This window comes from Desmodus rotundus, chromosome 3 (assembly GCF_022682495.2).
Source record: "Desmodus rotundus isolate HL8 chromosome 3, HLdesRot8A.1, whole genome shotgun sequence".
Taxonomy (NCBI): Eukaryota; Metazoa; Chordata; class Mammalia; order Chiroptera; family Phyllostomidae; genus Desmodus; species Desmodus rotundus.
In genome coordinates, this window is record NC_071389.1 from 21,616,941 (window position 1) to 21,632,512 (window position 15,572).

The following is a 15,572-nucleotide window of genomic DNA, read 5'->3' on the forward strand; positions in this document are numbered from 1 at the left end:
GCCTGAAATATCCTTACCATCCTGGCTTTCTTGACAGCTTAATTGCCCAGCAACTTATTTGGAGACTGCAGGAAACTCAAATCTCCAGTGCTTCTGTTCCCCTGCTTCCCTCCTCTCCTAGAATCTCTAGCATTGAGTCTGAAATACACTATCAAATCCTTGATTAGATATTGACTTCTAGAAATCTATTATAATACTAACAGAAGTTACTGTTTATTGAGCCCTTGCTAACTACATTAGCTCACTTGGCATCACAACCACCCTAAGGTAGTAAGTACTATTACCATTTTTACAGATATGCAAATTGGAAGTAAAGTCACTTAATCAAGGTCACCCAAATAATGAATGACAGAGTTGACAGCTGAACCTCTGTGTGTCTCACCTCATAAACTAAGCTCTTCTCCAACGCATTGAACCATTTCTCCTTCACTGTACATCTAAGTGTTGTTGTTCCAACCATAGAAGAAACAGATTTGAGGGCTTTTCCAGTGGAAGTAGTCTAATGTAGACAAGAAGGTATGCATTTTCCTAGTCGTGAATTTGGCTGAGAAGTATGTCTGGTGAAGACAGAGATATGGGCTGTCAATCGAGGTTGCATCATGGGAATAAAGATGAGATATGAGAAGCCAGGCTATGATAGGTTGAAAGTTTGGGGCCCTAGATAAGAATGACTGTAAACAGACCTTCTATTCAGAGACTGGACCAACTGTGGTAGACATGACTGAACTTAGAAATATCTAATTCTTCTCTTTTTCCTGGAGAGGTTTGAAGTTAGGTGGTGCCATGTAACTAATTCTGGTCAAGGTTGTGAACAGAAATAATGTGTGCAACTTTGGGGAAAATGCAATAAAAAGCTCCCAAATATCTCTCCAGTCCTCCTACCTGCCATGGTGAAGGTGTTAAGTTGTCAGAGTCACAAGATGGAAGCCCACCAGATCTATAAATCACTGCTGAGAGGGGAACTGCCCTGGAGAGCCACTGAACCTCCTGCAGACTTTGCATGAATATGAAGCAAATCTTTGTTGTTTTAAGCCACTGATAATTTGAGGTTGTTAATGCAGCATAACCTAGTCTGTTGCTTCTATATGCCTGATACACTCACCTGACCTGATGACTAATGATTTGGGGAAGAATGGCCAGGTGAAGGCCAGTAACTGGCAATGAGCTGAGCTGATAAGGTGTGGTCAGATTTCGAGAATGGGGACTGAGCAGTCTCAAATGGCTCTTGAGTGAAGAATGAACAGTCAGGGATGAACACCAAGAACAAGTGCCAGGTTTACCCAAAGGGCCAAAGCCAGAGGAAGATCACAAAGGAAGAGGGTTGATTTTGCAAGCATCCCACCCAAGGTCCTATGAAAGCAGGTACAGTTGCTGGAGCATGTGACTTCTTCTTAATGTAGTGAACTCCTGGGAGAAAGGAATCAAATCTTGTCCAGATTGGACATCTCCCTCAGTACTTTGCTCTCTTCATTGTACATCTTGAGTTGAGTGGATCTGAAAAGTTGCTGAGGAAAGGAAAAGCCAAGTCTTGCTTAAACCACTTCTGATTTTCTCCCTGAGATTCCTTGAAGTTAATCTAGACATTTTCCATTGCACAAATTATTTACCTATGAAATTATTTGATTAATATCTGTCTATCCATCTCACATTAAACTCCATGATGCCAAGCTTGTGTCCTGACTATTTCTAGATTTTACCATGGTGTCCAGTTTGTGGTAGGTGCTCAGAAAAGGTGTTGAGTGAATGAATAGATTACAGCTCTGTGAATTCAAGGTGGAATATTTCTACTTCTTACCAGCTGGGTCTGTCTCCAGGTCCTTCATTTGCAGTCTTGCTCTTTGCCAAGTCCTCAAAAGAGACCACCCAATTCAAACCCTCTCTGTCCCCCAGTCCTGCTGACCTCACTGACGTGCTAAGAGAGCTCTTCATTTGGAACTTCTTTGGCTTTTCAGGACAGGAGCAGAGAGAAATGGGCCCTTCATTTAGCTGATTGAACCAACAAGAAAGAAGTTTGAGACAGAAAATGAATATAGATCCAGCTGCAGCAATTAGAGGGGAAATCGATAGAACATCATCAACAGCATCAGACCTGTGTAAGTCAGCGTCTCCAAGGATGGATTGACAAAGCAGTGTTCATTTCATTTTTGTTTTCCTAACTTAATCCCCAGCAAGTGAAGACGGGTAGATGTGGTGGATGGGGAGGGCTAGGGAGAAAGGAGAGGAGGGAAGAAGACAGGCAGGATGGGATGAAAAATGAGTACAGCATCCCTTCTCCTCACACCACCGCCCCTACACCATGTGGGTGAGTTCATAATAGGAAGTCTGAGACTCACAGAGCACCAGTTGGAAATGCGAATGGACCTGCACTTGGATCTGAAACCACCATGTACTAGTCGTAAGCAGTGCCTGAGCAGGCTACTGAGCCTCCCGAGCCACGCTTTACTCCCCTGTAAAATGGGGATGGTGAGCTCTGCTCCACACAGTTCTCATGAGGAGGAAATGAAAAAGCCCCGATAGCAGAATGCTGCTGGCCCCATTCCAGACGCTGATTTTCACCAATGTGTCCTTGCCCTGCAATTTGACCCAATCAAGGTTCTTCTCTACTTTTTCAGCTTCACCTCGTGGGAAGGCTGTTAGCCTTTATGGGGCCACACGTGTCTCTGAGAGTTTGGCAATAAAATGTAGAGGTTAAAAGCATGGATTTGGAATTCACAAAGATCTAGGTTCACTCTGAGTTTTGCTTCTTGCTGGCTGTGTGATTGTGGGAATGTTACTCAATGTCTCTTTGTCTTAGTGCCTCCATGAATAAAATGAAGTTAACAATGGGCCTATCTTTTAAGACGTGATGAGGATTAAACTGGTTAATATATGTAAATATATTAGTGCTTAGAACAGTGCCTGGCACATAGTAACTTCTGGTAAATGTTTACTGTTAGTAACAAAAACAATGGAAACGCCTCTAGTTAAATGCTCACAGGCACATGCATGCATACAATCTCACAAAACTGATCTTCAATTGTTGTTCAGTGATTCCTGCAGGGCCGAGCCTGACTCTAGCCTGGCATTTATTACTGTGCACTTTCTAGGCCCCAGTCTACAGAATTGGACCTGCTGGTTAATGAAAGCTCCACCTACCCCCTGTAATATGTCGTCTCCAAACTCTCTCACATGAAATCAATTCCACAGCTTTCAGCTCTGACCACTTGAAAGCCCAGATTAAGGCTCTGCTAGGCAACAATTTATGGCAGAGACTCTGGGGCCGGCAGTCAAAACTCCAATGTTCAAGGAGCTCCGCAAACTTTGTCTGATCTGGGCTGAAGTTGACTCCCAAAGGGTTGGCGCTGGAAGTGGGAAGGAGGCAGCCATAGGTGGCCCTGGTCATCTCAGGCTAAGAATGTAACTGTATGGGCCTGTGCGACCCAGGCCGTGGCTACAAGCACAGGGATCAAGGCCAGCCTGGAGTGAGGCATAGATGGATCTTCATTGGCAAGGCCTCAGCCCAAAAAAGCTGCTATGATTCAAGAGTTAGGAAGTAGAAGCAAAAACCAGGGGCTGGGTCAGAAGCCTGTCATGAGGGCACAGAACACACCCACGACAGAAAGGCTGTGGCTTGGGGCTTGTGGGAACTATCTCTAGCCCAGGTGGCAGGCATGACTCATGGGCCAAGAGCATCTGACCCCAAAGGTCACCTGCCCTTACTAGTGGAACTGACCCCAAAGAGTTGACCCATCTCCAGAAGTCCTGGAGAAGCTGCTCAGTTCCAATGCTCCTCTGAGCCAGAGAGTTGGGAAAGGATGTGGCTACTGGTGGGGTTAGGAGGATCACAGAACAGGGCTGGCCTCTTGATGCATCTGTGCAAGGGGCTGACAAGCAGTGAAAATCAGGCTCGGCTGTAAGGAGCTGCCATTCTCTACCCCCATGACAGGCTGGCAAGCCAGCTGCTCCATGGAGACCTTTAGCTTGGATTTGTCACATTTATGGGTGTGATGGAGAAGCTGACAATGCCAACATTATCTTGGAGTTTCTATCCCACAGGGGACACCCAGTGATGTAGTTCCTGTGCGAGGTACAATTATATGCCTCAATAACCATTGATACCAGCATCTTTCTGAGGAGAGAGTGGAGTGAAGTGGAAAGAAGAAAGGACTTAAGCATCACTTAGGCCTGGATTTGAACCCCAGCTCTATCAATTGTTAGCTGGGTGACTTTGGAGAAGTGACTTAACTTCTCTGGGCCTCAGTTTTTTAAACTGTAAAATGAAGAAGGATCATACCAACTTGAACCAGGATCTTAACTTCAGCCTAAATGAAATTCAGATATATGTGGAGTGGACTCACCAGAAACTCGTTGGTATCAGAACTGATGCAGTATTTTATTCATCCGTCCAACCAAGATGCTCCTCGACTGAGGATGGGGTTATGTCCCAATAACGCCACTGTAAGTTGAAAATACTAAGTCAAAAATGTATTTAAAACCAATCTTTACAATATCTGTTGTTTTCCCTTGTGATCAGGGGGCTGTGGCTTGCTGCCACTGCCCCGCATCACAAGAGAGTATGTACCACATATCGCTAAACTGGGCTAAGATCAAAATTCAAAGTACCATTTCTGCTGAATCCATATTGCTTTCTCACTATGGTAAAATTGAAAACCTTCAAGTTGAACCATCATAAGTTGGGGATCATCTGTATGTGTATTTATTGAACTCTCACCCAGGTAGGAGAAACTCTCCAAGAAAGAACAACCGGACAGAAAGGACTTGACCTAGTAAAACAGCTTTGGGTTGAGTTTGCAGGGTGGAGAGGGGACGAAGGAGAAAGAGGAAAAGGCAAGGGGAGGCAGGATGGTGTGATTCTTGAGCCCAGCATGGTTTCTGTCCCTTGTCTCCCAGCCCAGTCCCCGCTGGTCCCATGGTAGCATCCAGAGGCAGGGGTGTGATGGGGCCATTTCAGTGACTGAATAACACATCAGGGCACAAACAGAACTGTTTTAGGGCCCCACTAAGAGCATGTGGCATACAGTGGAGCAGAGGACAGAGGCAAACTTCCCCAAACTTGCCACCATGCACAATGGGACAGTGGAGGTTCTGGTGCCTGGGGGTTCAGTCACAGAGACTGACGTGCCAGGGAGCAGCAGCTGTGGCGACCATGGAGCCTGGCAGAGCCTATGAGCCCATGTGAGATGACCCCTGGGAACACAGAGACATATTTGTAAGGGGAGTAGAAATTATACCCCAGCATTCACAGTAGTTATTTGGGAAATTTGAGTAGTTATTAGAAAGGTGATCTCACTTGCACATAGAAACAGGCAAAGCTTGTGGTAGTCTTAGTTACAATACCTTTCAAAATTGTCGTACAGGCATGTGATGATATGTTTAAAGGTCTTGGTACATTGTAGACCTTAAAATGGGAGTTGTAATAACGGTGACTACTATTGTTGCTAATGTGATCATTGTCGCACAGATCTGGGCAGCAGTGTTTGTCACTACCAGTTCTGGGTGATTGAGCAAAAAGCATGCCAGAGGCAAGAGAAAAACAGTCACAGTCTTCTAAGTTTGCATAATTTCAAATATTTCTGTCCCAGTGCTTTGGAGTGAGGAGTGGTTGGCTGGCCTGCTGACAGCTGTTTGTGGCTGAAGCATGACAGGCTGAAGGCTGGCAGGAAGCTGGCACAGGAAATTGGGGGTGGTTCTGGTGGATGAGCCTCATGGACGCAGAGCTCCTGCTGGGCCTAGTGGAGTCCTGGAGGGCCTCCATGACAACTCAGTGCTGTGTTTCTGTTGGGATGGGGTCATGGAGGCCACGTGTATGAATGCTGACTACATGCTAGGTGGGGAGACCTGGCACTGAAGAAGACATGGTCTGTCATGAGCACCTGTTTCCTGTGTAAATCAGCATCCTTGCCCTTCTTCAGATAAGATACCCAGATTCTGTCTGGGTAACCCTTTTCCTAGTCTAAGCTTAAGCCAATCAGAGAGCTCTGCCTTCACCTGGCTACAGTGATTGGCTCAGGGATAAGCACAAGGTCCAATCAGAACCTGTGGGTGCAATGAGTCTTATGGGGCAGAGGGATTCTGGGAAGTTTCCTTCTCTAGGCTTGAAGCAGGGAGGGTGTGAATGATGGAGCTGCTGCAACTCTCCTGCTATCATGGGGAAATATGTGTTAATGGAGCCAACTTAGAAAAGCACAGAGATGGGAGAGAAACCAGGTCATCCATGCTTGAGCCCCTGACTGCACCAAACTGCACATGAAACCAGTCCTACTCCCTGAATCTTCCATGAATTCCCTTTTTACCTTAGCCAGTTTGGATTGGGTTTTCTTTGACTTGCACCTGAAAGAGAACTAACTGAAACCAAATCACTGCCTTCAGAGGATTCACTGTCCAGTAGGAGCGGTAGACAAGTTAAACAAGCAGTTATAACAGAAGGTCGTATTTTCTGCAAGGATATAAACAAAGGTTGTGGGAGCTCCCAGGTCTGTATGTAGTTTGGGGGAGAGGGGTCACTCAGACCTGAAGAAAGGGGCAGGTTGACACATGGAAATTAAGGGAGGTGAGAATGAATGGAGAACACCTCTGTCCTCACTTATCCTGTTCTCAGTCACTTCCAGACTTATCCTACTTCCAATTTTTACCTTTTCTACTCCCTGCTTTTAGATAGAACTGATAAAAAAATTCATCCACCCACCCACTCATCTATCCACCCATCCATCATCCACCCACCCAAGCTTAACTACAGTTTTACCACCTATTCCAGTAGTAAAGCTAAATCAATAGTCTGTACTTGGATCCCTTAGGAGTTTCACGCAGCTCTGCCTGGGGTCCAAGGCTAATACAAAATGTCTTTGTGTAGAGCAGCCAACTGTTTCTACCTTGAGACTGATAGGAACACCCTGGAGAGAGAATTAGGCAGGGAGAGGCAAGGGGAAGAGAACCAACTTGGAAGATGGACTCCAAAGGGCCACAACCTCTGCTCAGAATCAGGTTGTCTTGGCGACAAGAACATCCTTCCAGCTCCTTTAGCAGCAAAAAGTGGGGCTCTCCTTTTCGTATGTAGTAAACTTCACATCACAGAGGAGGGGTAGAAGTCAGGTTGGCTAATTATGCTGCTCATTCCACCTTCATTCAACTCATTGTCAGTCCTGTTCTAGTCACAGACACTTGGGGCTCATGCCTGCTCTCCAACCGCAGATGGTCTTACACCACCAATCGCTTCACACTGGGCAGCTTCTGGGAAATGCTCAGGTGAGCTTCTCTGGCTGTCTGTCCTCAACTTCAAAAGGGAGACAGGTTCACTCCTGACTCAACTTGGAGTTAGGGATCCATTCCTGATATCATAATGCTAACAATGACAGTATTTTTGCTAATTCTACCAAATCCAATTATTTTGTCCATGACATTTTACTTTCTGAATACAGTAGTAGTCCTTGGTTAATTCAAAAATTTGGACAGCACACAGAAAAACACAAAGGAAAAAATAACCCATAATTCACCACCAAGTGAAAAGTAAATATTTGGAAAAAATGCATATTTCTAAGTACACAGACATGTACACATGCGTGTATGGTATCATCTATATTATTTTGTGTCCTGCTTTTTTCAAGAGGCAATATCTTACAAACATGCTAGTAAATATTCTTCTGTAACTTCATTTTAATGGTTCTAGAATATCCATATTATGAATAATCCATAACTTGATTAATCAACTGCCTATGATTGGATATGCAGATTATTTTCAGGTTTCATTAGCATAAATAATTCTTTATTGACTGTACTTATACATAAATAGTTGCATATATATTTGCTTTGATTATTAAGGTAAATTCCTAGAAGTAAAACTGCTGAGTCAAAGATATGTATGCACACTTTTCAGGTTTTTGATAGATATTGCCAAATTGCCCTCTACAAAAATTGCATCAATTTGCACTCTCTCTCCAGTACGGTATGAGAATGCCCAATTTCCCACACTCAATTTAATTTGCATATCTTCTTTTTTTTTCCAGTGAGGCTGAATGTTTTCTCATATGCTTACTGTCTATTTGTAATTTTTCTTTAGTAAATTGCCTACTTATGTCAATTGCCCATTTTTATGGGGGTGCTTATCCTTTCTGTTTTGACTTCTGCGAGCTCTTCATTTATATAACCTTTTCTCTATAATATATGTTTATTATATTTTCCCCAGTGTGTCTTTTGCCTTTTAATTTTGCTTATGGTGTTTATTTGGACCCAGTGAAGATTTTATTTTTAAGTAATCAAATTCATCAATCTTTTCCTTTATTGTTTTTGCTTAGAAATGCTTGACTGTTTAGTGATGCATAGAAAGGCCTGACCATCCAAAGTTTATAAATATTTCTCTAGAACATTCCTCTAATTCTTTTGTGGTTTCAATTCACTTATATTTAACTCTTTAGTCACCTAACTTTTATTTTGTTGTATGCTTTGCAATAATGCTTTAATTTTAACTCCCCCCCCCAATAATTAGCAAACCCTTACAGCACTGTGTCATCCTTTTTCCCCTTATTTAAAGCAGGCCTGTACAACTTAAACAGTACCTGACATCTCTAGAGGTAACAGTGATTTCTCCAGATTGGGGGGCGGGGGCCTCGGCTGAAGAGAGGATGGAGTCTGAGGGCTTCACCTCTGCCTCAGCTGGGTCTTGAAAGTTTACTGTTATTTATCTGACAATGTTTATGAAATGCCTGCCATGTGTATTCTGGGAAATGCTGGGAATAGAGGGGGAGCAAGAGAGCATTTCTGCTCAGCACTCTGCAATACCCATGTCAGACGTGTGGTGGATGCTGTGGTGTGCCACCCAGAGTCCCCCTGAAAGACTGAAGGACTTAGTCACCAAGCGGTCAGGAAAGTTGGCTGATGACCCATCACAGTTCCCTTCCTGGGGATTTCTCATGTTCCCTCAAAGACTGCTGCCATGCCCAAGGATATGTGCCCTCCCCAGGTCAGCCTACATCCTGTGACTGGTCTATGAGTAGGGTCAAGGCCCCAACCCCCTTGCCTTAATTCAGGACAGTTCTGAAGTTTCACCCCAGTTCCAGAGCTCCCTGTTGGATCTGCTGAGGTCTCAGTGATGACTACCACACCCTGTCTCAACATCTCCCTCTGCCCAATCCTGTATCCCTCTTTCATTCTCTTCCAGGTATTCCTGAGAGCACCACAACCCACCCCCCTATGCCCCACTCCTGCACAATAAACTTCCTGTATATAAATCTCCTGAGACAATGTGTAAGGTCCTCATTCTGCTTGGCTGAAGGTGATGGATAGATGCGTGGCTGACACCTGGGGCCACAGCAGGCTGGCATGGCCAAGGCTCCACTTGGCAGGCTTTGAGCCATCTTTTTTACCTTCCTTCTAAGAACTTTATACATTAGACATTGTATATCCCTGGAATTACATAATGAGCTCTGAGTAAGAGAAGCACTTTTTAGCATTAAAATTTTAGCTTTAGCAACAGAATTATGGTTTCCAAAGTCCTCTCCTAGACACATTTGCACCAATTAGGTCCTAAGCTCAAGAACAAGATACTAATAAGTGCCACAATTTAATTGGCTTGTTCTCACCCAATCCCACCTGGTGGTGCTTCACATCCCTGATCTGAACAAAACTTGGCCCTTGTCTTTAGGCTTTAAGCATAATGAGGTTCTTCTTGTAACAATGTTTACATAATTGCTTCCATATTTTTTAGCTGATGTTGACAAGTGCACATGTGAGTGTCCGTGAGCATATATGTGTGGATATGGGAGGCACAAAGCTTGACACCAAGGTCAGGATTTCTCTCCAGATCAATCACCACAAAGGAGCCAGAGCATCCTCCTGAGATGTCTATATCTAATCACACATTTTGCTTTTTCCCTTTGGCTGCAGCAAACTCAACTCAACAGTTCCAGACAATGAGAAGATTTATCACCTCATATTACAACCCATCCAGAGGTAGGGCAGTCCCCAGGTTGATTAATTCGGTAGCCCATAGATGTCATCAAGGACGCAGGCTCTTTATATATTTTCTTTCTGCCATCTAAAATATCTTGGCTTTGTATTAATCTGGTTCTCTCCACAGAAATCTAGATGTGATTTCTAGGCATCACATCTAGACCCATTGACACTGAGAAAAAGACAATACCTTCTTTTCCATGGGTCTACTTTCAAAAGCAAGTAAATCTCTCCCAGAAGCTCCCCTGAAGACTTTCCTCACACTTTTCTATCTAGAATTGATTCCCAGTCACTGCCAGTAGGAATGATAAAAGCAAGACTGTTTTTGACTCATCAGGAAGCACCAGCAAGGCTGTGTCCACTTCTCCCAAGACATAAGGCAAGCTGGCTATCCAACAAAATAGAGGTTCTAGTGGGAAGGAGGAAGACAAGGGTGGAAATGGATATTGGGGTTAGGCAACCTCTATGTCTGCCACACTTACCAGCTCACTGGGCAAAAGGGAGCCAGAATGTGTTGCTTTGAGGTGGCCCAGGGGAGAGGTGTAGGGCAGGATGGAAAGGTAAGAAGAGAGGATGAGGCTGAGGCTCATACTTCACAGGTGTATGTGGACCTGGATGCCTTTGTACCCACTAGTTATCCATCTCCTTGTGCCCAGAGCTCATCCTGTTGGTTTGTGCCTCCCTAGATGGGATCCAAGCCCTGGTCTGTTTGACGTCAACCTGAAGCACCTTCTTCTCTGCCTTCATTCTTAAAGAATTTCCTATAGTTGAGTAATCACAGGTAGAAGAGACCAGCAGGGAACAAGATAGAGAGAGCCCTAAATAGGGGGCTTCTATCTGAGCTGCCACAGACCTTTCAAACCTTGGGGCTATCACACATGGCCCCCAATCTTTTTGACAGATCTTTAGCATAATCTTTAGGCTGTAAAGGTTAAAGCAAATATTGGTAAGGACAAAAGACAGGAGTAAGGGTCATTACAATCAAACACTGAGCTACTTTATTTGTCCCTTGCCTCTCGGCTCAGACAAATGATGTGCTAGGGTATTTAACACATTTGCAAAGATGATTGTCCAACCACAATTTGCTGATCTTTGAGGAATCATGCAAGTCTGGTAGGGGTTGCAAGTCTGGGGACAGGTAAATGTCATTCATATTTTCAAAGCTTTGGAGAAAGTGAGTTCTTTAAGCCTTTGTCTGAACCCAGGAAAGCATATACAGTGTCTGCAGGGGCTGGACACTGAGTGCCCAGATGAAGACTCAAGGCTCACTGTTGGGCCACACAAGCACAATTAGAACAAGTCATGTCAGACTGACCTGATTTCATTCTTTGTCAGAGACACTTGAGGATGAGGGCAAGAACACATGGTGGAAACAAGGTCAGGCCCTGTAAGCCCCAGCTCTGTCCAGATGCACAAAATGGACAAACTCAAGTCTCTCAAGCCAATCTTGCTCAATCTTGGTGGTAAATTAGGCGCTGCAGAAGCATCTGTCTGGGTTGCCCATTTGTCTGCTGCTGGGAGATCACAGCACTATTCAATGAGAACCCCAAACAAGTCGACAGAGCTTCTGAGCCCCGCAGTCATCATTCACTTATTCACCCGTTCAATTACTCGTTCATATATCTCTGCCAGACATTTATGAGTGCTCTCTACGTGATGCCAAAAGCTAAGGATGCGATGGGGAATAAGACACAGTCCCTGACTGCATGGTGCCCACAGGCCAGTGGGACAACAGGGAAGGGCCACTGAACTCATTCTCCACACTTGGACTAGAAAGAAGAGTGCTTTTCAAACTTTAATATACATGGAAATCACCTGGGGAGCTTATGAAAATGCAGATTCTGACTGAGAATATCTGGGATGGACCTGAGATTCTGTGTATCTGATAAACTCCCTGGAGAAGCTCACGCTGTGTGTCTTTGGATCACTTTGAGTAGCAAGAAACTAGACAACTCATGTGACAGGGTGCTAATTCTCTTTCCTAAGAAGATAAAACCCCAGCCATCATGGCAACAGTCCTGTATCAGGTGTGTACTGATGAGCTCCACCCTCCGAGACGTCCTGAACTAGTTCCTATCACCTCAGTGAAGGAACAATGTCACTCCAGTCAACTTCATGCTGGTTTTCTGGAGGCTCCTTTGTATGTATATTAGAATCTCTGAGCTCCAAGGACAATGAGGGAAAGATGATCTGGAAATAATCAATTCAATCAATTCCCACCTCTCTTCTCCTTCTGAAGCTGCTCACCATTTCACCATCACCATCATCATCATCATCACCATCATCACCATCATCAAGCACCCTCATTATGGCAAACACACAAACCCTTGCATTTACCGTAAGCTAGACATTGTTCTTAGCGTATTTCCAAGGGTATTAGCACATTTAAATTCCACAAACAAGCCTATGGATAGGTTCTGTTAATAGGTAGGAACTTATTAGTACTCCCATTTGCAGTCCAGGGAAGCTAGGCACAGAGAGGATAAGTAACTTGTCAAGTTTACACAGGTAGCACAGAATTCATGTTTCCTGCCTTCAGAGCCTGTGCCCCTAGCCATTTCACTCTACATTATGTCAGAAATGCTAATGACTTTGCATTCCTCCGTGTGAAACCCAGTGGAGAGCGCTAAAGCCGAATTGGGCAGAGACTCTGGGCCTCTGACAGGTCTCTGCCATGGTGCAGCCTGGGGGGAGGGGGACGAGGACAGGCAGAGAAAAGCATGGTCAAGGGCTTTGAAACCTTGGTGAGATTAAATCTGCCTATTAAATTGCCTGTAACTGTAGGTGAATTTGGGGAGCTGAGGGTGGGTAGGGGTGGGCTGTAGCTGTTCTTACATTAAAAAACAGGCACCAAAGGAGACCATTTTCCAGGCTCTTGCTGCAGAATCTTGTGTTAGTCTGGGGGCGCAGACTGTGGGTACCCAGTGGCCCCAAGTCCAGGTGGGAGTTCCCTACCTCACTCAGTGCAGGAACCACTCTTTAGGGGTACCCTGTGGCTGGTCTGACTGGCGAGGCACCCCAGGGAAAACAACCACACAACCACTTTGTCCTCTACTCTATCTTCTTCCCAAAACTTTTTTCAGTTTAAGAATGATGCTTTGAGGGGTGGAGGGGGGACAGGAGATGAAAATCTCATGAAAAATGAAATCATTTAAATGTATTAAGAGCCCACTTACTTACACTGTTATTGTCATAAGCTTAAACGGATTTTTAAATTTAGCCTTGTTCTCCCAAACCAACTTCATTGCACTGGAATAATTGACAATGACATGGAAACAAACTTTGCTCTAAGGGCAGCATCCCTATCCGAAGCCTCAGCAAGATCAGGCTGATGAAAGACCCATTTGATCATCCAGGCCACAGAGGCTGGTGGTGGGCGACAGGCGAGCACAGTGGGGAGGGCCATCTGAGCCCTGGCAATTGCCACTTTGCATAATTTGAAGTGAGCCCAGCACCACCCTTTGACATGAGTGTCCGACTCTTGCTTTTTCTCTGGGTCAGATCCATGTCCTAATTGTCATGTTAGAGAGCCATCATTTTTTCTCTTCTAATATTCCCTGTAATGTGAAGTTTGTCACTTTATAATTCTGGAACTCCCCTTTCTACCTCTGCAAAATGGGTTAAAAATTGACCTTGGATTAAAGCGAACAGAGTGTTGAATTGTCAAGAGACCCAAGCTCTCCTGGGTAAGCCATTCTGTGCTAGGTGAACTTGAGCCATTATTGTCCCCTCTCTGGATTCCAGTGCCCTTATCTGTAAAACAAAAGGGTCATGCTAGCCAATCTCCAAAAACACTTCCAGTGAATTCATGAATACATCAGGTGGCAAGAACTTAGAAAGGGGGTGGCAGGAGATGGGGCTGAAGAGCTAGTGAGGAGTCACATGGCGATGGGGTCGGGGCTGCTGGGATCTGACCTGTGCAACGACACTGGAGAGCATAGTGGTGGGGCTTAGTCAACGAACGACGCAAAAGCCCTATGACCCCACAATTCCTCAGCGAAATTCTCACACCAGTCCTTGGGGATATGCACAGGAATACGCATGGCAGCACCATCTGCCGGGGAGGGAGTAGGAGGTCATTCCGATGTTCTTGCAAAGCAGCGGAAGAAATGAAACTAGCTGCACGTACAGCAAGAGTGGACAAAAGTTAACAGGGCTGAGTGAGAAAATAAGTAACATGATAAGATCTTTAGCACAGTGCTATTTATACAGATTAAAATGACCCTCATTTTCTAAGGATACATATGTATTCAAGAATATACAGAAGCACACTGTCTGGTTGCCTATAAGGAGGAGAGAAATAAAAAGAAAAGAATACACATAAATAAATTACATCAGAGGGGTTTTGTTTGGATCACGACCTTAGTATCCCACAAAGCAAGGAGTGTGATAACTTGACCCACTTACTTAAGATCCAAAAAAGTTCCCCCAAACAAAGCAAAAACACCACGCTATCAATAAAAAGTATTCCTCCCTTTATCCTGTAGGTGATAGGAAACAAAGAATTTTTTATTTTTTTAGAAGCAAGGAGGTAATAATTTCTTTTTAATGTTTCAGAATGATGTCTCAGGTGGCTCTGCAGAAAAGGGATGGAGGAGAGAATGCCTGGGGCTGGGAAACCAGTGAGAAGGCTGCAGCCAAGTCTAAGGGTAAATGGTAAGGTGGGAATGAAGGTCATGGTCAGGTGGGGTCAAAGATTGAGAGGGGAGCCCTGGCTGTTATGGCTCAGTTGACTGAGTGCTGGCCTGAGAACCAAAGGGTGGCTGGTTCAATTCCCAGTTAGGGCACATGCCTGGGTTGTGGGCCAGGTCCCCAGTTGGGGGTATGCAAGAGGTAACCATATATTGTTGTTTCTCTCCCTCTCTTTCTCCCTCCCTTCCCCTCTCTAAAAATAAATAAATAAATAAAAATTTTAAAAAAAGGATAGAGAGGGGCAAATGAACCTTTAAAGCAAGGGATGGGCTGTGAGCTGGTGGGTCACCTGGTGGGTCCCAGAGGAGAGTAGCTCTTGTGTAACAAATAGTAAGGGCTCAATCAGACTCAGGGGCAGAGGTAGTACGGGAGCAGAGCCTGAGTGAACTTATTCTCCCATCCCAACAGCCCAGACCCTTTGGGAGAACTCACAGGGGACCCCAAGGCCAGGAGGGATTTCCCAGGAGGTAGGGCAAGGAGGTGCCATCAAACAGGGTACCTGGAGCTGGGCAACAGAGCTAGCCTTAGCAATTAGGGAGGAGACACTGGTGTGCTGAAAGCCACCTCATACTGGCCCAGGAATTTCACAAGCCATTGACAGCTTGAAATTGGCCATGGTGGGAATATTTATACCACAGAAATGAGAAATGCTACCAATCAGAGTTCTTTCTTTTCCCCTAGAGAGCCGGTTAACCAGCACACCAATGGGGGGTTATGAGAGAGGGGCTGACTCCAGACTCAACCCCTAGAGGCCGGCATCCTTCACCCACATGTGGAGGGCTGGGAGCCTGCGTCTATCCCAGAGGCCAAGGCCTGTGTGCAGGGAGAGGGGACAGGCCTGGAAGAGCTCTCAACAGCAGTGAGCTTTGGTACAGACAAGGCAGGCAGGGCTAAGCCTTGCCCAGACTGGAGCTGGGGGATTGGAGAACGACTGAAGC